This window comes from Saimiri boliviensis, chromosome 7, assembly GCF_048565385.1.
Source record: "Saimiri boliviensis isolate mSaiBol1 chromosome 7, mSaiBol1.pri, whole genome shotgun sequence".
Lineage (NCBI taxonomy): Eukaryota > Metazoa > Chordata > Mammalia > Primates > Cebidae > Saimiri > Saimiri boliviensis.
In genome coordinates, this window is record NC_133455.1 from 92434724 (window position 1) to 92461752 (window position 27029).

At 45.9% G+C, this 27029-nt stretch overlaps 1 protein-coding gene across 6 annotated transcripts in view; it reads right to left on the reverse strand.

The window, feature by feature from the left end:
• Positions 1–27029, reverse strand: part of SINHCAF (SIN3-HDAC complex associated factor) — a 94553-nt gene that overhangs the window by 39371 nt on the left and 28153 nt on the right. Inside the window, exon 1 of one of the 6 annotated variants that reach the window (XM_074403029.1) lies at positions 4324–4518. The exons of 2 other annotated variants lie outside the window; for them this stretch is intronic. The gene's annotated coding sequence lies outside the window, so the exon portion shown is untranslated. Of the gene's footprint in view, positions 1–2244; positions 2471–4133; positions 4157–4323; positions 4519–27029 lie in introns of those variants that run through there. 3 more of the 6 variants (XM_003926629.4, XM_010337366.3, XM_003926631.4) reach the window with 3 other exon arrangements.

Below are 27029 nucleotides of genomic sequence, written 5' to 3' on the forward strand. Positions count from 1 at the left end.
AAAATTAGCTGGGCATGGTGGCACGTGCCTGTAATCCCAGCTACTCAGGAGGCTGAGGCAGGAGAATTGCTTGAACCCAGGAGGCGGAGGTTGTGGTGAGCCGAGATCGCGCCATTGCCCTCCAGCCTGGGTAACAAGAGCGAAACTCCATCTCAAAAAAAAAAAAAAAAAGAAAAAAGAAAAAGAAAATGACATACTTTTAAAGCAACCTACTATGTGGTGCCTGGCATGGTAAACTGATTAATTTGTCCTCAATAAGGGCCTTGTGTAGTTGGTTCAGATTTAAAATAAGTTTACCTTTTCCCCAGTGAAAAGCATTTATTTTACATGTGAAATGGTTCTTAAATTGCTTCTCTGACATAAATATGTTTGAGTTTGAGCCCTGTGAGTCAGGATTTCCCAGGACTTGATAACCACTGGGGGGGGGGGGGGGCTGACCATTCATGTTCCAGATATACAAAATTAAGAATACTGTGCAAGGACAAACAGAATTGGGGCCTGCTGTCCACCAGTGATCTCGAATATTCTACCTACTGAACTTCGTATCTCCACCCTCCCACAAAAGCAATACAAATAGAAGGCAGTAGAGACCTTGTCTGTGGGTCTTTCCCACCCTAAATTAATTCACTTTGATAATCCAAATCTGTTTTACAACATCTAATTATTAAAACAAAAACCATCAAGCTCTATATGTAGGTGAAATCTGCCAGGAAATGGAAATTCTAGCCAAAGCATAGCTATGAAATACTAATTATGAAAAACAACTCAACCAATCTCAGTGTATTTGCAAAGCACTTCATATGCATTTTAAATACGTGACCCAGAGAAATAGCTGCCAAAGGAAAGCCAAAGTTATTAAATCCAAAGTTTTTCATTTTCTTGACAGGGTCTTTCTATTTACTAAAGAAATGTACTAATATTGATTGCCTTTTGGTACTGTAATTCGGTCAACCAAAACTTGGGAGAAATATGTTTATTAATACCAAAATAATGAAAAGAAAAAAATGGATTTCAACTAGTATCGATTTTTTTGGTGTGTGGGGGCAGGGTATCTAAGGGTATTATTTCCTAGTAATAATCACTTAGATTCTAAGCCTTAAACATGATTCAAATGCAGAAGAAATCAGGAAAGAAGCAACAGACATGGTGGTGCCTATCAGATGTCTAGACTACAGGCAAACCCCAAATACCAAAGAAGCATCCATGTGTCAAACCAGCATAATTTCTGAGCTATGCCTGGGGCCACACACACAAAAAAAGTTAGCTTGAAAAGAAAAATCTAGGAGGGGTAACCAGAAGGTCAACCCCAGTTCACGGGAACTGGGAAGAAGCTAGCCGTTACCCTGTGTCATCTTCCTGAGCAGCTTCCTCCCCAGCCTCTTTACAACGTTTCCAAAAGGCCCAACTCCCTAAATACTTGCTTCTTCAAGGTCGTCTTAAGATAAGGCAGTCAATAACCACCAAACACTGAGTCATGCATACCTTTCAGCTAAAAAAGATCCCCCTTCCCAAAATCCTACATAAATACTTTAAATGCCATCGGGGTTTCTCCGGAACTCACCAGAAACAAACTCCCAGACTTTTAGATTGGAAAACTAAACACGTTCAATTTTACAACATAAAATATTAAAAGACTCTTCAAGTCTGGCAAACTCCAGTTCAAAAACAGGTGCTTTCAGTGTACTCTGAATAACAAGGTCAAATACATTTTTAAATTATTAAACGAAAAAGAAAAGCTTTTCTTAACCCTCCTTAGGACAAAGTAAAGAAGGGGAGAAAGGATTGCTGGGGTAAAACTGCCTCGGATACGGTCCCTGTTTAACTAAACAGTAATTCCTAATCTTCCGAGTGCCTGAAGTAATGGAAGGTTAAAGGAAGAAAATAAAAACAAAGAAACTGACTAGGGTCATAGTCACCAGAACAAGCTGCACCGCCCTATCACCCCAAGAAACCAACTCCCCCCACACCAAAACAAACCTTGCCCCTCCCCGATCCCCCCAACCCCCAGAAACACACAAAGAAACCGGCCGCACGCACAATTCGCCCACAGTACTCACTTCCCTCAGTAGAGCAACTAAGAGCCCCGGAACTTCCCCAGGGTGGTTTTTCGGGCGTCGTCGGGGCTGGGTCCCCTGGACTTGCGAGCCACCACTCGGCGGGGCAGGAGGTGCTCGCCGCCCTCGCCCATTTCCCCGAAAGCAATAAAATGCCTCCCCGCTCTTCCCAGGGCCCTAGGGTCCCCACCTTCCGTAAACCGCGCCTCCCCCTCGGGTACTCCGGTGACTGCCAAGAGGGACGCCGAGCCCGCAAATACGAATGCTCCCTGGTGGATCTGTTGGTAAATAAGACATCTCGCGTCGAGAGGAAAGTTCCCGTGGGGGCCGCTCGCCAGGGCGAGGGCGAGGGCGACCGGAGGTGAACCGCGTCGCTCGCCGCAGCCTCCCTCACCTGCGCCGGAACAACGGGCCCCGCGCCCGCCCGGCCCGGCGCCTCCCGCAGGCCGCGCCTCCCGCACGCCGCGCTGCCGGGGCTTGTTCCTCCTCATGGCTTTGCCCTGACGTAATTCAAACATGGCAACAGTTCGACTTCAAAGGCGAACCCACAGACCTCCCAGACACAAGCTCTCGGGCCAAGAGGAACGGGCCGAGGAGTCCGGGCCGCAGTCTCCGAACCCCTCGGCCGTCGCGGCCCCCGGCGCCGGAACTGAAGCGCCGGGCACTGCCGCCTCCCTTGCCCGCCCGCGCGCCCGGAGCGGGGAAGCACGCCGTCTCCCTACGCACCAGCATGGCACCTCGCACAAGTAGCGCCGCCAAAGTTTCCCCACGAGGGGGCTGAGGAACAAAAGCCCCTCCTGAAACTCGCCCGAACTTCGGGGGCCCCGACCCGCACGGCCCTCAGCCCCGGCGGCCGCGCCAAGCGCCGGGGGCCCGCACGGGCACATGCAGCCCTTTGTTTTCTGTCCAGCCGGGCGCTGCCTACGTGCAGCATCAGGGATGTGGGGGCGTTTCGCAGGCGTCGGACACTGGACGATCACCCCGGGGAGGGGTCCGGACGCGGCGCCCCTAGGAGCCCAGAGTCTAGCCCCCCCCGGCCCTCCCCTCGGGAGCGGCCCCATTTAATCAAAGTTTTGCCGTGTCCTTGATGAGAAACGCCCGGAGTACCCGCCCCGCACGGGCGGAGTTGGCGACTTTCACTCTGCTTTTTAAACTGGCAAGACGCCATCATCGGCAAACCACATTGTCCTGCCGGCCGGACCTGCCCGACGGCGGCCGCGTCCCACGGCTCACGCGGGGCTGGACATTCGGACCAGGACCAGGGTCGCGCCCGAAGCACGTGGTCTGTCACGCAGAACACAAAAAGCAGTGCCCGACGGAGTTCACTGACTCCGGCGGCGCACACAGCACGGCCGCCTCCGTCCCCAGCCAAGTTGGCTTCCCTGGCCATCTTACGGCGCGGACGGCCGCCCGCGAACGGGAAGCCCTCGCCGCGGCGCCCACACACCTACGCTACAGGTGAACGCATGGGGAGCAAAACTTCGGGCTCCGAAGGCACCCCGGACACCAGACGCTCTTGGGCGCGGTCCGAGGGGGCAGGCGAGTGGGAGACCGGCTGTTTTTAAGCGACCGCGTGTTGCTCTCATTGTCGCCTCCGCATCCCTCCGGAGTTGAGCAAACAACGCCACGCCGCGTGCGCTCCGGCAGAGCCCAGTACTGACCCCCAAAGGCCGATTTAAAGCCCCTCAACCGCCAGCTCGGAAGCGGATGGCAACTTAAGTTTCCGAGCGAATGGCGTTTATTGTCCACCCTCGTCTGGGGGCCGCAGTCAACTAAGCCACGAGGTTTCACAACGGCGCCCGACCCTGCCCGCGCCTGGCGCCCACGCGGACGCACCGACCCCGGCCGCTGCGCGGTGGCCGGCGAGTCGCCTTCCTCTCAGGCCTTTCGGCCGCCGGGCTCCTTTCCGCGAGAGAACACTGCGGTGGAGAAAAGTCATTGTCACCTTCAACGTGTATCCCTCAACTCCGGCGACTCATCGATTATGCCCAGGCTCCAGTCACTCCCCCCGCCCCGAGACTTTCGCTTTGCCTCAAATACTCTCCCCAGTTAAAAAATACACACTAAACACGCGCGTACCAGAGGACCTGGGGTCTGAAGAACACGAAAACAGCGCTCCCAACAATGCCACCTCCAAGACAAAACTTCCTGTGTTTGTGGAAGGACGCGGGGGAGGTGGGTGGAGGTGAAAAGAGAGGAAAAAAAAACACTCTGAAATCAAAGCCTCGTGAGACAGTTTTGCACCGGAGGCATAGTTAGAGTCGCTCACCTTCCAGACGCAGCCGTTCCACGCACAACAACGTCCCTGAGGTGCGGAGTGCACGCCAGGCCAGTCTCCCTCAGGCGCTCCCTCCTTCTCAACTGCCTTGTCTAGAAAGATTGTCTCCTGCAGTTCGGCAGTTGCTACCGCTGGCCGGGAAGGTGTAGATTCCGCTTTCCCTCTGCGCACGCGCGGCTCCCGGCACAAAATTCTCTTGAATCGAACTTATTTGCATACGGGCGCGCGCACGTCGCGGGCTGGGAGTGGGGAGAAGGCCCGGCGACCGCGCGCGCTCCCGAGGCCTCTATTGTCCTTTTAAGGGGAGAAGCTCCGCGGCGCGGGAAACGCCGCGGCCAGAGGGAAACGGGGGCGGGGACTGCTTACTACGGCGGACGTCACGTAAACAAACGCCCCCCCACCACCGCACCCCGGCTGGAGGCCGCGGCGGAGAGGGAGTGGCGAGGTGAGAAAGGGAAAGGTTAGCAACCGACGGGAAGGCTGCGCTGCGTGGCGTGCTTTCCAACCCCGAAGCTCTTAGGGGCACCACTGAGCGCTGAAAAAGGGTTCTTTCTGAAAGCCGCTTTTGCAAAATTCTCACACCTGTGCTCACTTTCGGTGACAGAGGAGGTGGTCTTGTAAGCACGCAAACTGAAATTATGCTAATCCCACGTTTCCTAAATTTTGTTTGAAGTCGGGTTTTTGAAGGTTTTAAAAAAAAATCCTCTGGGACCAGCAAAAGTTTAGTTTTTGTGCAGTTGTAATGAGTCGTTTAATAAAGTCCCATTTTAACACCGTGTCCATTCACTAACTCCTACTTGCCCTTCTCGAATAGTAACCCAACCCATAACAATCCGATTTTTTTCTCCACTTCGGCCTTAAGATTTCAAGTCTCTCGGAATTGAATGGTTGTTAATTTCCGTGGGAACAGTGCCGCTTTCTTTAAAAGACTAGGCAATGGAAAGCCAATAATCTAGGGAGGTGCATACCTCCTCTAGCAGCTTGTAAAGGGTGTTCCACTCACCCAGAAATAATTCCACTAACTGGTGGTCTAAGGAATTGAAAAAGTAACGAATGATGTACAGATTTTTCCGTGTGGATTATGTAATAATTCAACAATCTAAGCGCTTTCTAGACTCATGAAGAAAAAATCTGAAGTAACTCTTTTCAGATTGATAAGAGGAAAATGAAAAACGAACGATTATGATAAACCTTTATCCCAAGGACACACTTAACACCAACAGGCAGAGACTGGGGTTTAATGATAGAAGGTGGGGAGAGAGGAAGGATGTTTTTCCCAGAAACTTGATATTGGTCCCAAGCTACAAAAGTGTGAAAATCAACCATAAAACTTAATCATCCGCTGACAAGTTTCGCTGCTTTCACTGCAGTGTCAACAATGTAGATTTAAATAGTTACTTATGCCGTGGGTGGTGGCTCAGGCCTGTAATCCAGCATTTTGGGAGAATGAGGTGGGTGGATCACCTGAAGTCAGGAGTTCAAGACCAGTCTGGCCAACACGGTGAAACTCTGTCTCTACTAAAAATACAAAAATTAGCTGGGCATGGTGGCGCATGCCTGTAACCTCAGCTACTCAGGAGGCTGAGGCAGGAGAATTGCTTGAACCGGGAGGCAGAGGTTGCAGTGAGCCCAGATGCACCACTGCACTCCAACCTGGGCGACAGAGTGAGACCCAGTCTCAAAAAAAAAAAAAAAGTTACTTCTGAAATGTTAATTTAATTGAACAGGCAATTCCTAGTACATACAATATAAACCCACTTCTGAACTCTTCAACTAATACTTTGTTTCTTTAGGTTCTGTAACATACTATTCCTGTACTATATGAAAACTATATTATAAATAGCTGATGGTGGGCACCCGTAATCTCAGGTATTCCTGAGGCTGAGGCAGGAGAACCTCTTGAACCCAGGAGGCAGAGGTTGCAGTGAGCCTAGGTCATGCCATTGGACCCCAGCCTGGGCAACAGAGCAAGACCCCGTCTCAAAAAAAAGAAAAAACCAGAAACTCTCATTTAAAAATGAGCTCCTTGGCCGGGCGCGGTGGCTCAAGCCTGTAATCCCAGCACTTTGGGAGGCCGAGGCGGGTGGATCACGAGGTCGAGAGATCGAGACCATCCTGGTCAACATGGTGAAACCCCGTCTCTACTAAAAATACAAAAAATTAGCTGGGCATGGTGGCGTGTGCCTGTAATACCAGCTACTCAGGAGGCTGAGGCAGGAGAATTGCTTGAACCCAGGAGGCGGAGGTTGCGGTGAGCCGAGATCGCGCCATTGCACTCCAGCCTGGGTAACAAGAGCGAAACTCCGTCTCAAAAAAAAAAAAAAAAAAAAAAAATGAGCTCCTTAAAGACAGGGATTTTATCTCTTTCTTGACCCTTGTTGTATTCCAGTGCCTGAAACAGTGCATACCAGATAATATATACTGAATTTTTGGTTATAAGATAATAAATCAGTGGACATCCTGCATGCATTAGTTGGCTAGGAAAAAAATTTTTTAATATAATAAATGGCCAGAAGCAGTGCCTCACGCCTGTAATCCCAGCACTTTGGGAGGCTGAGGTGGGCAGATCACGTGAGGTCAGGTGTTTGAGACCAGCCTGACCAATATGGTGAAACCCCGTCTCTACTAAATATACAAAAATTATCTGGGCATGGTTGTGCATGCCTGTAATCCCAACTACTCGAGAGGCTGAGGCAGAAGAATTGCTTGAACCTGGGATGCGGATGTTACAGTGAGCCAAGATCAGGCCACTGCATTCCAGCCTGGATGACAGAGCGAGACTCTGTCTAAAAAAAAAAAAAAAAAGTATATATATATATAGAGAGAGAGAGAGAAACACAGGAATGGAATAATAAACTCAAATGTGCAAGAAATGCAGGAATTACAATACTTTGGATATACTGTTCAGATAAGTAAGAACCTAGAAGCTGCAGAGCTACTGAGTTAACATAGCAAGACTTCCTCTGCTCTCAAAGTATAGATCAAGAAGTAATCTTGGTAAGTTTTATAGAAAGAATAACTAAAATATTCTTTTTTGGCCGGACACAGTGGCTCACTCCTGTAATCTCAGCACTTTGGGAGGCTGAGGCAGGTGGATCACAAAGTCGAGAGATCGAGACCATCCTGGTCAACATGGTGAAACCCCATCTCTACTAAAAATACAAAAAATTAGCTAGGCATGGTGGTGCGTGCCTGTAATCCCAGCTACTCAGGAGGCTGAGGCAGAAGAATTGCCTGAACCCAGGAGGAGGAGGTTGCGGTGAGTCGAGATTGTGCCATTGCACTCCAGCCTGGGTAACAAGAGCGAAACTCTATCTCAAAAAAAAAAAAAAAAAAAAAAAAAAATACTACTACCTAAATTGCCCAAGTGAATTTTTCAACTGATACATGAAAGAAAAGAAATAATTTATAATATATCAATTTGAATTACAAGAGATTGAATTACACCATGCTAGGAAAATATCTGAGTTTTCTTCTCCCCCACCCCCGCTCTTGTTGCCCAGGCTGGATTGCAATGGTGTGATATCGGCTCACTGCAACCTCCACCTCCCAGGTTCAAGGGATTCTCCTGCCTCAGCCTCCAGAGTAGCTGGGATTACAGGCATGCGCCACCACACTCGGCTAATTTTATATTTTTAGTAGAGACAGGATTTTTCCATGTGGTCTCAAACTCCCAACCTCAGGTGATTCACCTACCTCAGCCTCCCAAAGTGCTGGGATTACAAGCATGAGCCACGAACCCAGCCCTGAGTATTTTTTAATAACTGCAATGCTATGTTGAACTCATAAGGAGTTCTCAAACATTTTGAAATTGAAAAGTAACTATTTTGTTTATAATGAATGTCTTACTGTAGAATTATCCCTAATGCTTGACTTTTCATTCCTTTAGCAAATATTTAATGATGATAACTATGTGCTAGATAGTGAAATCATTTCAGAACTCAAGGGGCTCAAGCCTCTCTCATTCATTTCTATATAATCCTATTTTATTTGTTCTTTCCCCCCTCCCCCAGATGGACTTTTGCTCTTATTGCCCAGGATGGAGTGCAATGAGGCGATCTCCGCTCACTGCAACCTCCGCCTCCTGGGTTGAAGCAATTCTCCTGCCTCAGCCTCCAGAGTAGCTGGGATTACAGGCACCTGCTACCACACTCAACTAATTTTTTGTATTTTTAGTAGAGATGGGGTATCATCATGTTGGCCAGGCTGGTCTCAAACTCCTGACCTCAGCTGATCCACCCATCTCGGCCTCCCAAAGTGCTGGGGTGACAGGCATGAGCCACAACACCAGGGTTGCTCCCTTTTCTTCTGTAGAATGTGTTGCCTTCTTTTGAGATTTATTGTCAGCATCTTTAGAATTTAATATTCTTGGAATAGAGGATAAATTATAGCCGGGCGCGGTGGCTCAAGCCTGTAATCCCAGCACTTTGGGAGGCCGAGGTGGGTGGATCACGAGGTCAAGAGATCGAGACCATCCTGGTCAACATGGTGAAACCCCGTCTCTACCAAAAATACAAAAAATTAGCTGGGCATGGTGGCGCGTGCCTGTAATCCCAGCTACTCAGGAGGCTGAGGCAGGAGAATTGCCTGAACCCAGGAGGCGGAGGTTGCGGTGAGCCGAGATCGCGCCATTGCACTCCAGCCTGGGTAACAAGAGCGAAACTCTCTCTCATAAAAAAAAAAAAAAAAAATTATATATAAAGGATTGTAAAAGAGGACAAATCTTGCTTGGTTATGAAGGATATTGCTAGCAATTTAGTCATGTTTATAATGACAAACTAATGATTGTTTTTAAAATAAAGGCAGATACCCTCATCAAAGGCTGGTACCAACCACATGAAAACATGTTTGCTGAGCCCAGGAAAGAGCTGATTATTATTATTATTAAGCATAGCGTTGGTTCCTCTTTTTCTCACACCAAAATGAGTACGATGTTTTATTAATTTGTTTAAATATCTTTGAAGTTCAAATAGCAGTGGTCGGAGCAAGTCAGATAAGCTTACAGTATAAGGTATAGCCCGGATTATGCCATCTAAGTTACCTCAATCCTCCAACAAATGTCAACAGCTGCAAGAAAAAGTTATTTATTTCTTAATCAAAATTAACTTTTCAATTTTCTGGACATAAAAGCTTAAAAAACTATCAAAAACTTATTCCCAGAGTATCCTAAATTTATAGCGACTGTAAGTTTTATAACAGTATCTTATGACATTTGAATAGCATGCTTTTATTTTTTACTTATTTATTTATTGAGATGGAGTTTCGCTCTGTTGCCCAGGCTGGAGTGCAAAGGCATGATCTCAGCTCACTGCAACCTCTGCCTCTAAGGTTCAAGCAATTCTCTTGCCTCAGCCTCCTGAGTAGCTGGGATTACAGGCACCACCACCATGCCCAGCTAATTTTTGTATTTTTAGTAGAGATGGGGTTTCACCATGTTATCCAGGCTGGTCTCAAACTCCTGGCCTCAGGTGACCTGCCTGCCTCGGCCTCCCAAACTGCTGGGATTACAGGCATGAGCCACCATGCCCAGCCAGCATGCTTTTAAAAAATAAAAGTACCTGTAACAAAAATAGTTTTTCATTAAGAACATTGAAAAACTAGAATGAGGCCAGACATGGTGGCTCATGCCTATAATCCCAGCACTTTGGGAGGCCAAGGCAGGTGGATCACCTGAGGTCAGGAGTTAGAGACCAGCCTGACTAACATGGTGAAACCCCATCTCTAATAAAAATACAATAATCAGCTAGAGTGTGGTGGCGGGCACCTGTAATTCCAGCTACTCAAGAGGCTAAGGCAGGAGAATCACTTGATCCCAGGAGGCAGAGAGGTTGTAGTAAGCCAAGTTCACACCACTACATTCCAGCCTGGGCTACAGAGCAAGATTCATCTCAAAAAAAAAAAAAAAGAAGAAAAGAAAAAGAAAGACTAGAATGAGTTCACAGGAGAGTGAATCAGGACGATGAAGAAAGGTGAAAACCACAACATGAAAGCAATAATAGAAGGAAGGCTGTGTTTCGATTGAGCAAGAGAGCAATCTTTGACTATCTGAAGGATTATCCTTAGTAGAGAGATGGACTTGTTGTTTTATCCTTTGGAACAAAATTAATCTTGAAAATTAAAAGAATGAGGCTGGGCACGGTGGTTCACACCTGTAATCCCAGCACTTTGGGAGGCTGAGGCAGGGGGATCACGAGGTCAGGAGATCGAGACCATCCTGGCCAACATGGTGAAACCCCGTCTCTACTAAAAATACAAAAATTAGCTGGGTGTGGTGGCATGTACCTGTAATCCCAGCTACTCAGGAGACTGAGACAGGAGAATTGCTTGAACCAGGGAGTCGGAGGTTGCTGTGAGCTGAGATCACGGCATTGCACTTCAGCCTGGGCGACAGAGCAAGACTCAATCTCAAAAAAAAAAAGAAAGAAACTCAAAATAATGATGCTAAACATGATAAAATTTTCCAAACATACGAAGAGTCCCAGGATGGCTCAAGAAACTTCCAAAGGCAATTCTTCATCACTAAGCAAACAAATAAAACCAAGATCATCCTTTTAAAAATTCATTCAGTGAATTGCATTACTTACAATATGAAGCTAGCTAACCTCTCTAAAATCCTGTTTAATTTTATGAATCTTTGATAGCATGGATTAAACTAGTGGTACCATCAATAATGCCTCAAGGTCATGAGGCATTTACATCACTGTGGCTACAAACATTAGGGATGTCTTTTTGGAGAGTATGGCATTTGAGCCTAAACATGAATTCATTCATTCATTCATTCAATACATACTTACTGAGTATATACTACATTATCAGGCCTGAACAATAAAATGATGACTAATGCAGTGGATTATGAGAGGCAGACATGCCAGGTAACCACATAAATATAATTATGAAAGTCTGAGAAATAAAAGAAAACAAAGTACCAGGGACTTAACCATGCATGGCAAGGGGATCAGATCTAATCTGGAGGTAAGAGAAGGCCTCTTTGAGGAAGTGACACTGAGATATTAGTACGACTCAGTGGAGAAGTGGGAGAGAGGGAAAGTTTTGAACCAGTGGCAACTTCAGGAACAACAACAGGTGTTAGAAAAAGACATGACTAAGCCGGGCGCGGTGGCTCAAGCCTGTAATCCCAGCACTTTGGAAGGCCGAGGCGGGTGGATCACGAGGTCAAGAGATCGAGACCATCCTGGTCAACATGGTGAAACCCCGTATCTACTAAAAATACAAAAAATTAGCTGGGCATGGTGGCACGTGCCTGTAATCCCAGCTACTCAGGAGGCTGAGGCAGGAGAATTGCCTGAACCCAGGAGGCGGAGGTTGCGGTGAGCCGAGATCGCGCCATTGCACTCCAGCCTGGGCAACAAGAGCGAAACTCCGTCTCAAAAAAAAAGAAGGGCCGGGCGCGGTGGCTCACGCCTGTAATCCCAGCACTTTGGGAGGCCGAGGCGGGTGGATCACGAGGTCGAGAGATCAAGACCATCATGGCCAACAAGGTGAAACCCCGTCTCTAATAAATATACAAAAATTAGATGGGCATGGTGGCGCGCGCCTGTAGTCCCAGCTACTCAGGAGGCTGACGCAGGAGAACTGCTTGAATCCAGGAGGCGGAGGTTGCGGTGAGCCGAGATCGTGCCACTGAACTCCAGCCTGGGTAACAAGAGCGAAACTCAGTCTCAAAAAAAAAAAAAAAAAAAAAAAGAAAAAGACATGACTAAGAAAAAGTGTCTCACTAAATAACAGTCAGAATAAAAGATTGCATGTGACACTTGTTTGAAGATGATGTCAGGTATTGGAGGTAGAGGAAAAACCAGGATTTAAGCCCTATGAATTTGAAAGTTACATCGGAGTTGGAAGTAATTGCATGCCAAAAGCATACCTCAGAGACAGACTCCTATAATTAGGTTACAATTGGTTTAATCAACGTATGTTTCTTCTGCCAAAATTTAGTTTTCTAAATGTCAGTGAGAAGTTGATCCCCCACCACTACCCCCAGGCCAGGTGCAGCGTCACAGGACTGTAATCTCAACACTTTGGGAGGCCAAAGAAGGAGGATCACTTGAGCCCAGAGGTTTGAGGCTGCAGTGAGCCATGACAGCACCACTACACTTCAGCCTGGGTGACAGAGACTGTCTCTAAAAAAAAAAAAAGAAGTTGATCCCCCAGACATAGAGTTCACATCCTGGAAGAACCACTGTTCTAACTATTTAAGTCACTACTAAAGGCAAGCATGCTACATCATCAACAGATGATGAAAAAGTGAATGAGCAGACACATAGCAGTCAAAGAAACACGCTGCACTGCCATTTCTAAAAGCTTTGATGATAAAATGTTGAGGAATCTAGAAGAATTTATTTATTTATTTTTAGAGACAGCATCTCATCCTATCACCCAGGCTGGACTGACATGACACAATTATAGCTCACTAACGTCCAATTCCTGGGCTCAAGTGGTCCTTCTGCCTCAGCCTCCAGAGTAGCTGGGACTAAAGGTATGCACCACCATACCCAGCTAATTATTATTATATTTTTTTGTACAGATGGGGTCTTGCTATATTGCCCAGGCTGGTTTCAAACTCAAGCAGCCCTCCCACCTCAACCTCCCAAAGTCTTAGGATTACAAGTGTGAGCTACCGTGCCTGGCCAGGAGAACTTAATATATTGCTGACAGTTATTTTAAAAACCTTTTAGCTGGGCATGGTGGCTCACACCTATAATGCCAGCACTTTGGGAGGCCAAGGCAGGCAGATCACTAGAGTCCAGGCATTCAAGACCAGCCTGTGCAACACGACAAAATGCCATCTCTACAAAAAAATCCAAAAATCAGCTGGTGTGGTGACACATGCCTGTAGTCCCAGCTACTTGGGAGGCTGTGGTGACAGGAGGATGGCTTGAGCCCACGAGTGCAAGGCCAGCTTGAACAATATGGTGAGACCCCATCTCAAAAATTAAATATTTATATCAAATAATGTTTTCATCATGGAGTGAGGGAACTCAAAGCTCTTAAAAGATTAATAAATTTTCAACTTTGCCTTGGAAAAAAAAGATTAATAAATTTAACCACATAAAAACTTAAAATTAGAAAACAGGAGAAAATACCATATAGTTAAAGCCAAAGAAGCCAAAGAAGTCAAACAAACAGTTGGGCGCGGTGGCTCATGCCTGTAATCCCAGCACTTTGGGAGGCTGAGGAGGGTGGATCACGAGGTTAAGAGATCAAGACCATCCTGGTCAATATGGTGAAACCCCGTCTCTACTAAAAATACAAAAAATTAGCTGGGCATGGTGGCGCGTGCCTGTAATCCCAGCTACTCAGGAGGCTGAGGCAGGAGAATTGCCTGAACCCAGGAGGCAGAGGTTGCGGTGAGCCAAGATCGCGCCATTGCACTCCAGCCTGGGTAACAAGAGTGAAACTCCGTCTCAAAAAAAAAAAAAAAAAAAGTCAAACAAACAAAAAACAATTGCAAGATAAAGGGATTTCTTTGTTGTTGTCTGAGACAGAGACTTTCTCTGTCGCCCAGGCTGGAATACAGCGGCGTGATCCCAGCCCACTGCAGCCTCTGCTTCCCAGGGTCAAGTGACCCTCCCACGTCAGCCTCTGGAATAGCTTGGGACTACCTGCGTGTGCCACCATGCCAGGCTAACTTTTGTATTTTTTGTAGAGACAGGTTTTCGCCATGCTGGCCAGGCTGGTCCTGAAATCCTGGGGCTCAAGCAATCCTCCCACCTCGGCCTCCCAAAGTGCTGGAATTACAGGCATGAACCACCACACCAGGCTCTATAATTTCTTAATATCAGTAAAGTATAAGTGATAATAGTTTACCCAAAAGAATATAAATGGAAATAAGCATATAAAAAGATACTGAACTTTATTCATAATAGCTTTATAATAATAAAATTGTTTCTAAACTTTATAACTTAATGTATTATTTTAATGTAAATTGAATTGACCACTTTTAAATGATGGAATACTTATAAAATGGAATTCTACACTGCTGTTACAAAGAATAAGTCTGTTTTATATATACTGATATAGAAAGATAGCAACAATATATTAAGTGGATAAAAAGCAATTTGCAGGCCAGGCTTGTGGCTCATGGCTGTAATCCCAGCACTTTGGGAGGCCAAGGCAGGTGGATTGTTCAAGCCCAGGAGTTCAAGACCAGCCTGGGCAACATGGTGAAACCTGATTTCTACAAAAAAATTTTAAAAATTAAAAATTAGTTCAGTGTGGTGGCACATTCCCATAGTCTCAGCTACTTGGGAGACCAAAGTGGGAGGATCTCTTGAGCGTGGGAGGTGGAGGTTGCAGTGAGCTATCATTGCACCGCTGTACTCCATCCAGCCTGGAGGACAGAATGAGACCCTGTCTCAATAAAAAAAAAAAAAAAGCGGCCGGGCGCGGTGGCTCAAGCCTGTAATCCCAGCACTTTGGGAGGCCGAGGCGGGTGGATCACAAGGTCGAGAGATCGAGACCAACCTGGTCAACATGGTGAAACCCCGTCTCTACTAAAAATACAAAAATTAGCTGGGCATGGTGGCACGTGCCTATAATCCCAGCTACTCAGGAGGCTGAGGCAGGAGAATTGCTTGAACCCAGGAGGCGGAGGTTGCGGTGAGCTGATATCGCGCCATTGCACTCCAGCCTGGGTAACGAGAGCGGAACTCCGTCTCAAAAAAAAAAAAAAAAAAGCAATTTGTAGAACAGTAGGTAAAGTGTGATTTCATTTGAGGGGCAAAAAGGAATATATATGTAATATAATATATACATACATACAGGTAATATATGTACACATGCCTATGTATCGTGTTTGCTCATAGTAAGTGGTTGCAGGGAGGAGACATATCAGTGTTAATCACAGTTGCTTCTGAGGATAGATGTAAGAAAGAAAGTGGGAAGGAGTTACTTTTATTTCATCTAATTTTACCCACTTCGGGGTTTTTATTGTTTCTGTATTTATGTATTTATTTTTGAGACAGTGTCCCACTCTGTTGCCCAGGCTGGAGTGCAGTGGTGCAAACTCAGGTCACTGCAACCTTTGCCTCCTGCGTTCAAGTGATTCTTCTGCCTCAGCCTCCCAAGTAGCTGGGATTACAGGTGCATGCCATCACATCCAGCTACTTTTTGTATTTTTAGTAGAGATGGGGGTTTCACTATGTTGATCAGGCTGGTCTGAAACTCCTGACCTCAGGTGATCCGCCTGTCTTGGTCTCCCAAAGTGCTAGGATTACAGGCGTGAGCCACCGCACCCATTGGTAATATAAAATATTTTAAGGTAGAAAAAAACACTATTAAAACACATGTAGGCTGGGTGTGTAATCCCTGAACCTGAGGAGGCAGAGGCAGGAGGATTGCTTGAGGCCATGAGTTTGAGACCACCCTGGCCAACATAGTGAGACCTTGTCTCTATTAATTTAAACATACAGAGAGAGAGAGAGAGAGAGAGAGAGAGAGAGAGAGTGAGCACATTAGAAACACAAACAACAGTGTTTTTTAAAAAAGCTTTCTGTATTACTTTAACAAATGAATTACTGAAGTAACTGTTGACTTCTTGAACCCGGGATTCACATCTGATTTGGCTTTAAAGCTTCCAAAGTATCTTGTACAGCACCTGCTCATGTAAATAGTACCTACTTCTATAAATAAATTTACAGTCAAGGAGTCCATAAACGCTCTTCTTTCCTCCACCTGGAACTCTCTTCCCCCTCATCTTTGAATGTTTAATCCTATTCATCCTTCAAGGCCCGACTCAAATACCAGCTCACATCCAATAATGGTCATGCATTCATTGCCAGCTCTGGATCCAGCATTACTCTGCACACCCACATATCTTATCTTCACAGTAATCTTCACAATAATCCTGACATAGATGCTGGTCTTTCTCATTTACATATGAAAACATGGGCCTTCACAGTTGTGAAGCTTATTCAGTATCACATGTGTCACAGATTATTGATGGAGGTGAGATAAGAAACTTCACCTCCTGACCTGGTTCATTCTGAACTTATTCTACTTTACTTCATGGACTTTGCCCTAATCTCTCTCTTCCTCTCAACTCTTCTAACGCTTGGTCAGTGCCTCTTAAAGCACATATTAGTTCCTACTTTATGTTTCATTTATCTGTGTATAGTCTCACATCTCTATATGAGAATGAGAGCTGACTCTAACCATTGCAATCCATAGATGGCATAAAAATCACCTGTGAACTTTTAAAAAACATTTATGCCACAGACTGAAGGAATCAGAATTTCTATAGTTGGTGCCTGGCTATCTGCATATTTTTAAACCTGCATAGTTGATTCTGATGCACACCAAGGGCTTAGGACAGCTAGCTTCATCCAAGTTTGATTCCTCTTTGAATTTCCACAGTGCCTTCAAATAGCAAATGCCAGGTGGCGCACAGTGGCTCACGTCTGTAATCCCAACACTTTGGGAGGCCGAGGCAGGTGGATCCCTTGAGCTCGGGAGTTCCAAACCAGCCTGGGCAACATGGTGAAACCTCATCTCCACAAAAGTATAAAAATTAGCCGGGCATGGTGGTGCACACCTGTAGTTCCAGCTACTTGGGGGACTGAGGCAGAAATATTGCTTGAGCCCAGCGGTCAAAGCTGCAGTGAGCTGTGATGGCATTACTGCACTCCAGCATGGGTGACAGAGCAATACCCTGTCTCAAAAAAATAAAAATGAAAACCCCGGGCGCTGTGGCTCACGCCTGAAATCCCAGCATTTTGGAAGGCCACGGTGGGCAGATGACGAGGTCAGGATATTAAGACCATCCTGGCCAACATAGTGAAATCCCATCTCTACTAAAATACAAAAAAAAAAAAAAAAAATCAGCCAGGTGTGATGGCACATGCCTCTAGTCCCATCTACTTGGGAGGCTGAGGCAGGGGAATCACTTGTACCCAGGAGGCAGAGGTTGCAGTCAGCCTAGATCAAGCCACTGCACTCCAACCTAGCGACAGAGTGATACTGTGTCTAAAAAAAAAAGAAAGAAAGAAGGAAAGAAGGAAAGGAAGGAAGGAAGGAAAGAAAAAGCAGATACCTAATAAGTATTTGTTTTATGACCCATAAACATTAATTGCTTTTGTAAATCCAAATATGAAATCAGAGCTTCCTTTACTGGAAGGAAGGTCTATGTGTCTTTGGGCAATGGAGATGCTATGAGGTTAAGCAATGGGGTGGCGGAGGGGGGGGCTAGTGGATAAACTATAAGGATTAAAGGTGCCACAGAGGTGTGCTCAAACACATCTGAGATGTTAACACAGAAACAGCCATAAGGAATGAGGAGACTGAGCTTATCAGGTCATCTGTTAGGCTAGCAGCTGCCCTTTCAAGATGGCTCTGAGCATTCTTTCTTTTTTTTTTTTTTTTTTTTTTGAGACAGGGTCATGCCCTGTCGTCCAGGCTGGAGTGCAGTGGTGCAATCATGGCTCACTGCAACCTCTGCTTCCCCGGCTCAAGAGATCCTCTGACCTTAGCTTTCCAAGTAGATGGGACTATAAGCATCATGTATCACCATGTTCAGCTACTTTTTAAATTCTTTTGTACAGATGGGGTCTTGCTATATTGCCCAGACTGGTCTTTAACTCCTGGGCTCAAGCTACTGGCCCACCTCGGCCTCCCAAAGTACTGGAGTTACAGGCATGAGCCTCCACACCCAGCCTGGCCTTGCTTTTTCTTTGAAGGTTACCCTAATTTTCTTTTTTTCTTCTTTATCCTTTTTTTTTTTTCCTAATAAACATTGAGACAGCCTTCAAAGTTACCCTAATTTTATCCAAGATTATATCTGCTTAAAATTGTATGATATATTGGAAGGATAAAGAGTTTGCCTTGGCTCCTCCAAATTCTCTCTAACTTGTAAGATAGCAAAACAGGACTAGATGCTACTTGCAGTGCTTTGAGAAAGAATGAATTGATACGGGACGGGGAAGGAGACTTGAGGGGAGCACAGCTGGAATGTGGTCAAACGGGACAGACCACATACGCACCATAAAGGTTGATATTCCTAATCTAAGGATTTGCCTAGTCAAGGAACAATTTTTGATGCTGTATCTGCCTAGTAGCCAAATACTCTTATGATAAGAACAAAAATCCGTGTGTGTGTGTGTGTGTGTGTGTGTGTGTGTGTGTGTGTTTAAGATTAGCTGAGGCTTCACTCTTCTCAACCTTTTGTAATACATATTATCATAAGAAATGTCACTGGATCATTTAATAGGGTTGAAACAAACAAAAAATATAAGTAAATAAAAAGAAACAATAACAAAAGAAATCTCACTGGAAATCTCCCTGGAGATTTTTGCATAGATTTGATCTGTAATGGACTGATCTTCCACAGTTAGTAAAGCATATGCTTTTATCTTTTTGAGACAGAGTTTCACTTTTGTTGTCCAGGCTGGAGTGCAGCAGCGCCATCTTGGCTCCACTGCAACCTCCACCTCCTGAGTTCAAGCGATTCTCCTGTCTCGGCCTCCTGAGTAGCTGGGATTGCAGGTACCTGCCACTACGCCCAGCTAATTTTTGTTATTTTTAGTAGAGATGGAGTTTCACCATATTGTCCAGGCTGGTCTCAAACTCCTGAGGTGATCTGTCTGCCTCAGCCTCCCAAAGTGCTGAGATTAAAGGCATGAGCCACCACGCCCCGACAATATCATTAATTAATATCTTTGTGCACATACTCTGCTATATGGTAAGGATATACAATATTATAAAATATGCTTCCTAGACTGGGTTTGGTGGCTCATGCCTATAATCTCAGCACTTTGGGAGGCCACAGCAGAAGGCCATGTTTGAGAGCAGCCTGGGCAACATAGACTGTCTCTACAAAAATTTTTAAAATTATCAGGGCATAATGGCACAGGTCTTTAGTCCTAGCTACTTAGGAGGCTGAGATGAGCGGACACCCGCCTTGAGCCCACAACACAGAAGTTGTAGTAAGCTGTGATTGTGCCACTGCATTCCAGCCTGGGTGACAGAGCCAGACCTTGCATCTCAAAAAATAATAGAGTAAAATACGCTTCCTATCCTTAATGGGCTTCCAGGCCCAAGAGGGAGACATAACAGTTACATAAAAAGTAAATAACAGCCAGCAGCAGTGGCTCATACCTGTAATCCCAGAACTTTGGGAGGTTGAGGCAGGCAGATCACCTGAGGCTGAGAGTTCAAGACCAGCCTGGCTGACATGGAGAAACCCCATCTCTACTAAAAATACAAAATTTAGCCAGGTGTGGTGGCACATGCCTGTAATTCCAGCTATTCAGGAGGGTGAGGCAGGAGAATCACTTGAACCTGGAAGCAGAGGTTGCAGTGAGCTGAGATTACACCACTGCACTCCAGCCTGGGCGACAGAGAGAGACTCTGTTTAAAAAAAAAAAAAAGCCAGGCGCGGTGGCTCAAGCCTGTAATCCCAGCACTTTGGGAGGCCGAGGCGGGTGGATCACAAGGTCGAGAGATCGAGACCAACCTGGTCAACATGGTGAAACCCCGTCTCTACTAAAAATACAAAAAATTAGCTGGGCATGGTGGCGCGTGCCTATAATCCCAGCTACTCAGGAGGCTGAGGCAGGAGAATTGCCTGAACCCAGGAGGTGGAGGTTGCGTTGAGCCGAGATCGTGCCATTGCACTCCAGCCTGGGTAACAAGAGCGAAACTCCGTCTCACAAAAAAAAAAAAAAAAAAAAAAAAAAAAAAAAAAAAAAAAAAAAAGTAAATACCCAAGTACCTAGAATAAAATAATACAAATTCTGTTTCATATGAAGTATAGTCACCATTATTTCTGTATGAGCTCAGAGGGTCCATGCCCTTAAGGAACATGTAGGGAAACGGAACAGATGATAGATAATTTCAGCAAACATAAAAAAGTATGTATTAGGTGGCTGGGCACAGTGGCTCATGCCTATAATCCCAGCACACTGGGAGGCTGAGGTGGGCGGATCACCTAAGGTTGGGAGTTCAAGACCAGCCTGACCAACATGGAGAAACCCCATCTCTACTAAAAATACAAAATTAGCCAGGTGTGGTGGCGCATGCCTATAATCCCAACTACTCAGGAGGCTGAGGTAGGAGAATTGCTTGAACCCAGGAGGTGGAGGTTGCAGTGAGCCGAGATGATGCCATTGCACTCCAGCCACGGCAACAAGAGTGAAACTCTGCCAAGGAAGGAAGGAAAGAAGGGAGGGAGGAAGGAAGAAAGAAAGAAAGAAAGAGTATGCATAAGGTAGTAGTAAGGGAGCATAGAGCTGGAGTACTTGGGCCAGCTGGTATTCAGAGGTTTGGAGAAAGTGCTGCTTGAGTGGGTCTGGAAGGATAAACATGAAATTTTCAGATGAACAAACATGGGCAGGGTTTTCTAGGTTGCAGGAACAAGGTCTGGAGTGGAAAAATGTTTAAAAAGCATGCCGTTGTTCAAGAAACATGCAGATTTATTACAGTGTCAAGTGCATGATTGGATTTGTGGAGGATGAGTCTGGTCAGGTCACGCGGGGCCTGTAAGCCATGTTAAAGAACTTGGACTTAAGCTGTAGGCAGAGAAAGCTGTTAAAAGCGTTTAAGACAAGGAGTGACGTGATTAGATTCATGTGTGTAAGTAATTCTAGATGCATATAGAAGACAGACAAAAAAAATAAGACTGGAGGCAAGCAGATTCCTTAAAATTGTATTCCTATAGTCTTGTCAAAATACTACTGAGGGCTGTAACTGGATAAGGAGAAAGAGGACAGACCTAAGAAACTGAGGCAGATTTTTAAGGGGGAAAAGAAGAAGGACTTGGTTATTGACTAAATGTATATGAAGGATGGCAAGAGATCTAATTTCCATGGTTCTAATTTGGTTTTTGTTTGTTTGTTGGCTAGGTTTTGTTTGTTTGTTTGTGTTTAGACAGCGTCTTGCTCTGTTGCTCTGGGCTGACGTTTTCTATGTAGAGACAGGATCTCACTATGTTGCCCAGGCCAGTTCCTAACTCCTGGCTTCAAGTGATCCTTCCACTTCCCATATTTCTAATTTTGATGGTGGTCACATGAGCTAAGTTTGAGAACCTAGGAAATAAACAGGTTTAGGGAGGAAAATGATCAGATCTGATTTGGGGAAGGTAATGAGAGAGAAGAAAAGCTAGAGAGGAATGAAAGATCAGGGAAAGTTTTTTTTTTGTTTTTTTTTTTTTTTTTTGAGACGGAGTTTTCGCTCTTGTTACCCAGGCTGGAGTGCAATGGCACGATCTCGGCTCACCGCAACCTCCGCCTCCTGGGTTCAGGCAATTCTCCTGCCTCAGCCTCCTGAATAGCTGGGATTACAGGCAAGTGCCACCATGCCCAGCTAATTTTTTGTGTTTTTAGTAGAGACGGGGTTTCACCATGTTGACCAGGATGGTCTCGATCTCTCGACCTCATGATCCACCCGCCTCGGCTTCCCAAAGTGCTGGGATTACAAGCTTGAGCCACCACGCCCGGCCCAGGGAAAGTTTTTTGTTTGTGTGTTGTTATGTTTTAGTGTGTGAGTAACTTGAACATGTTCATAGGCTTAGACATAGGGTTGTATTCTATTCTGCATGGTAGGAACTTAGTAAATATTTGTTGAGAAAATGGAAAGATTGTGAGGCCAAGGCAGGTGGATCATTTGAGGTCAGGAGTTCAAGACCAGCCTGGCCAACATGGTGAAACCCTATCTCTACTAAAAATACGAAAATTAGCCAGGCGGTAGTGGCGCACACCTGTAATCCCAGCTACTTGCGAGGCTGAGGCAGGAGAATCGCTTGAACTGGGAGGAGGAAGTTTCGGTGAGCCAAGATCACGTCACTACACTCCAGCCTGGGTGACAGAGTCAGACCCTGACTCAAAAAAAAAAAAAAAAAAAGGGCCAGGCACAGTGGCTCACACCTATAATCCCAGCACTTTGGGAGGCCGAAGCAGGTAGATCACCTGAGGTCAGGAGTTTGAGACCAGCCTGGCCAACATGGTGAAACCCCATCTCTACTAAAAATACAAAAATTAGCCGATGTATGGCGGCACGTGCTTGTAGTCCCGGCCACTCCAGAGGCTGAGGCAGGTGAATTGCTTGAACCCAGGAGGCGGAGTTTGCAGTGAGCCGAGATCGCACCACTACACTCCAGCCTGGGCAGCAGAGCAAGACTCCATCTGAAAAAAAAAAAGGGAAAGGGTTGAGAGGAAGAAATTCAAGATAAAGAGGGTATGACTGAAAAAGCCAGGTCCTGGGGAAAACCATCTGTGGCTGTGTCTTAGTCTATCCGGGCTGCCATAACAAAACACTATAAAATACTGAGTGGCTTATAAACAGCAGACATGTATGGCTCCCAGTGCTGGGGGCTGGGAAGTCCAAGATCACAGTGCCAGCTTTGTTGGGTTCTGGTGAATGCTCTCTTCTGGATTGTAGACGTCAGACTTCTTGCCGTGCCCTCACATAGTAGAAGGGTCTAGCTAGCTCTCTTGAACCTCCTTTACACTGGTGCTAATCACAGTCATCTTGATACCATCATCTTGAGGATCAGGATTTCAACACCTAAATTCGGAGAGGACATAAACGTTCAGATCAGAGTCAGTAGAATTAGGAGCAAAGGTGGATGACTTGATCTTGGTCTTGAGCAATAGAAGAATATTTCAGGGGTGCAGTGGCTCATGCCCATAATCCCAGCACTTTGGGAGGCTGAGGCAGGCAGATGACTTGAGGTCAGGAGTTTGAGACCAGCCTGGCCGACGTCGTGAAACCCCATCTCTACTAAGATATAAAAATTAGCCACGTGTGGTGACATGCACCTGTAGTCACAGCCACTCGAGAGGCTGAGACAGGAGAATTGCTTAAACCCAGACAGTGGAGGTCGCAGTGAGACCAGACTGCACCCTGCACTCCAGCCGGGGAAACAGAGAGCCAGGCTCTGTCTCACAAAAAAAAAAAAAAAAAAAAAAAAAAAAAAAAAAAAAAAAAAAGCATATTGCGATGTGTACCTTTTGGGGTTTTTCAAACAGAGCCAATAGGAATGTGTGTGTGTATATATATATATATATATATATATATATATATATATACGCTCTTGTTATATATGTATACTACTAATATACATATATAGATTAAACAATTGTAGGGGCTAACAAGCTGAGATTTGTAGGGCAGGCCAGCAGGCTGCAAGCTTAGAACTTGGGCAGGAAGTAACACTGCAGTCTTGAGTTTTTACTCTTAAAGTCTTTTTTTTTTCCTTTTTGAGATGGAGTGCAATGGCACGATCTCAGTTCACTGTAACCTCTGCCTCCCTGCTCCAAGCAATTCTCCTGTCTCAGCCTCCTGAGTATCTGGGATTACAGGCACGTGCCATCATGCCCAGCTAATGTTTGTTTGTTTGTTTTGGGACAGAGTCTTGTTCTGTGGCCCAGGCTGGAGTGCAGTGGAACAATCTCAGCTCACTGCAACCTCCGCCTCCCGGTTCAAGCAATTCTCCTGCCTCAGCCTCCCAAGTAGAGCAGCTGGGATTACAGGCACACACCACCACACCCAGCTAATTTTTGTATTTTTAGTAGAGATAGGGTTTCACCGTGTTGGCCAGGGTAGTCTCCAACTCCTGACCTCACGCTATCCATCCACCTCAGCCTCCCAAAGTGCTGGGATTACAGGTATGAGCCACCATGCCTGGCCACTCTTAAAGTCTTTTGTGGGGACTCACTCAGAACCCAGAGTTGGTATAAAGATTATTTTAAGCTGAAGACATTTGAGAGTCAACAGACCAGGAAAAAAGACTTCTCTAAGCTACACTTATCTGACTAAAAACAACAACTTCTGGAAAATAAGGCTGCCTTCCTATTGAGGGCGCATCTACTCCCAGAAGGAAACCTAACCCATATTGAATAAAACCTACCCCAAATTGCTTCTGCAGAGGAGTTATAGCCCTGAAGCAGATGGAAAGACCACTTATACTGTATAAGCAAACATTATCACAAACTTTCTTTTTTTTTTTTTTTTTTTTTTTTTTGAGACGGAGTTTCGCTCTTGTTACCCAGGCTGGAGTGCAATGGCGCGGATCTCGGCTCACCGCAACCTCCGCCTCCTGGGTTCAGGCAATTCTCCTGCCTCAGCCTCCTGAGTAGCTGGGATTACAGGCACGTGCCACCATGCCCAGCTAATTTTTTGTATTTTTAGTAGAGACGGGGTTTCACCATGTTGACCAGGATGGTCTCGATCTCTCGACCTCGTGATCCACCCGCCTCGGCCTCCCAAAGTGCTGGGATTACAAGCTTGAGCCACCGCGCCCGGCCTAACTTTCTTTTTTTATTGAAACAGAGTCTCACTCTGTCACCCAGGCTAGAGTACAGTGGCATGATCTCGGCTCACTGCAACCTCTGCCTCCCAGGTTCAAGTGATTCGCCTGCCTCAGTCTCTGGAGTAGCTGAGACTACAGGCACCTGCCACCATGCCTGGCTAATTTTTTTTTTTTTTTTTTTGAGAGGGAGTTTTGCTCCTGTTGACCAGGCTGGAGTGCAACGGTGCAATCTTGCATCACCACAACCTCCACCTCCCAGGTTCAAGTGATTCTCCTGCCTCAGCCTTCTGAGTAGCTGGGATTACAGGCATGCACTACCACACCCAGCTCATTTTTTGTATTTTTAGTAGAGACAGGGTTTCTCCATGTTGGTCAGGCTGGTCTCAAACTCCTGACCTGAGGTGAGCCACCCGCCTCGGCCTCCCAAAGTGCTGGGATTGCAGGTGTGAGCCACTGCGTCCGGCCCAATTGTTATATTTTTAGTAGAGATGGGATTTCACCATGTTGGCCAGGCTGGTCTCAAACTCCTGATCTCAAGTGATCTGTCCACCTCATCCTCCCAAAGTGCTGGGATTATAGGTGTAAGCCACCACACCTGGCCCATTATTACAAGCTTTCTTACCTCCTGTTTCTTCTCCCGAAAACTCATTAATCTTCCAAAATTTTCATTTGTTTTCCCACAGGTGCCTTTCTCTCCTTCCCCTTCACCAATTAAAATGGCATATAAGCCCGAAATTCTAGCCAGCCCTTTAAATTATTCATCACAGAATTATCACATTTGTGTATACCTTGCACATGTGAGTATGAACTGTTTTTTTGTTGTTGTTGTTTGGTTTTTTATTTTCTCCTATTAAAGTATCTTTTGTGAGTTTAATTTACAGGCTTTAGCTATTGAATCTAAGAAGCTGAGCAAAGTTTTTTTCTCTTCTATACTCTCAATTGGTTGGATGAGGCCCATTCACATTACTGAAGATAGTTTCCTTTACTTAACTTCAACTGACATTAACCACATCTACAGATTACCTTCACAGCAACACCTAGATTAGTGTTTCATCAAAAACATTACAGGCCAGGCTCAGTGGCTCATGCCTGTAATACCAGCACTTTGGGAGACCAAGGCAGGCTGATCACCTGAGGTCAGGAGTTCGAGACCAGCCTGACCAACCTGAAGGAAACCCCATCTCTACTAAAAATACAAAATTAGCCAGGCATGGTGGTGCATGCCTATAATCCCAGCTACTCAGGAGGCTGAGGCAGGAGAATCACTTGAACCCAGGAGGTGGAGGTTGCTGTGAGCCAAGATCGTGCCATTGCACTCCAGCCTGGGCAACAAGAACAAAACTTTGTCTCAAAAAAAAAAAAAAAAAAAAAGGAACAATAACAACAACAAAAATTACTGCCTGGGTGTGGTGATTCATGCCTGTAATCCCAGCACTTTGGGAGGCAGAGGAGGGCAGAACACTTGAGGTCAAGAGTTCGAGACCAGCCTGGCAAACATGGTGAAACCCTATCTCTACTAAAAATACAAAAATTAGCTGGGTGTGGTAGTGGCTGCCTGTAATCCCAGCTACTCAGGAGGCTGAAGCAGGAGAATCACTTGAATCTAGGAGGCAGAGGTTGCAGTGAGCCAAGATTGTGCCACTGTACTCCAGCCTGGGCAACAGAGCAAGACTCTATTTAAAAAAAAAAAAAAAAAAAAAAATTAGGAGAGATCCAAGATGGCTGATCATTAGCAGCTCTGGATTGTAGCTCCCAGTGAAAGCGCGGAGAACGAGAGGACGCCACACTTTCAGACGAATTTTTGTTGCTCACGGACCAGGAGAGTCCCAGCAGAGGAGCCCCACGGGTCGCCAGCGCGACTCTTGTGGCCGGCGGGGCACTTTTCTCGGCGCCTCGGTGGGTGGTTCTTGGTGCAGAGTAAACGGGACTGGGTCCCCTTTTGGCCGACCTTTGGAGCTCCGAGAAGGCAAAGTCGCCCATTCAGCTAAGGAAGCCACACCGGAGATTCCCGAGCAGAAAAGCACCATCAATCTTAATGCCACTGTTTTAGCCGGCACAGTGGGTTGCTCAGATTCCACTGCTGGGAATCAACAAGTTGGACATCCACTCAGAAACCTAATTAGAAAGTCGGTAATTACAAAGACGACAGGTGGATAAATTTATAACGAAGGAAAGAAACCCGCGTAAAAAGGCTGAGAATACCCAAAATCAGAACATCTCTCCCTCTACAGGGGATCACAGTTGCTCATCAGCAACAGAACAAGGCCTGTTGGAGAACAAGTGTGTTCCATTAACAGAAGTAGGCTTCAGAAGGTGGATGATAAGAAGCTTCTGTGAGCTAAAAGAACATGTTCTAACCCAATGCAAAGAAACTAAGAACCTTGAAAAAAGCTTTGACAAAATGCTAATGAGAATAGACGATTTAGAGAGGCATATA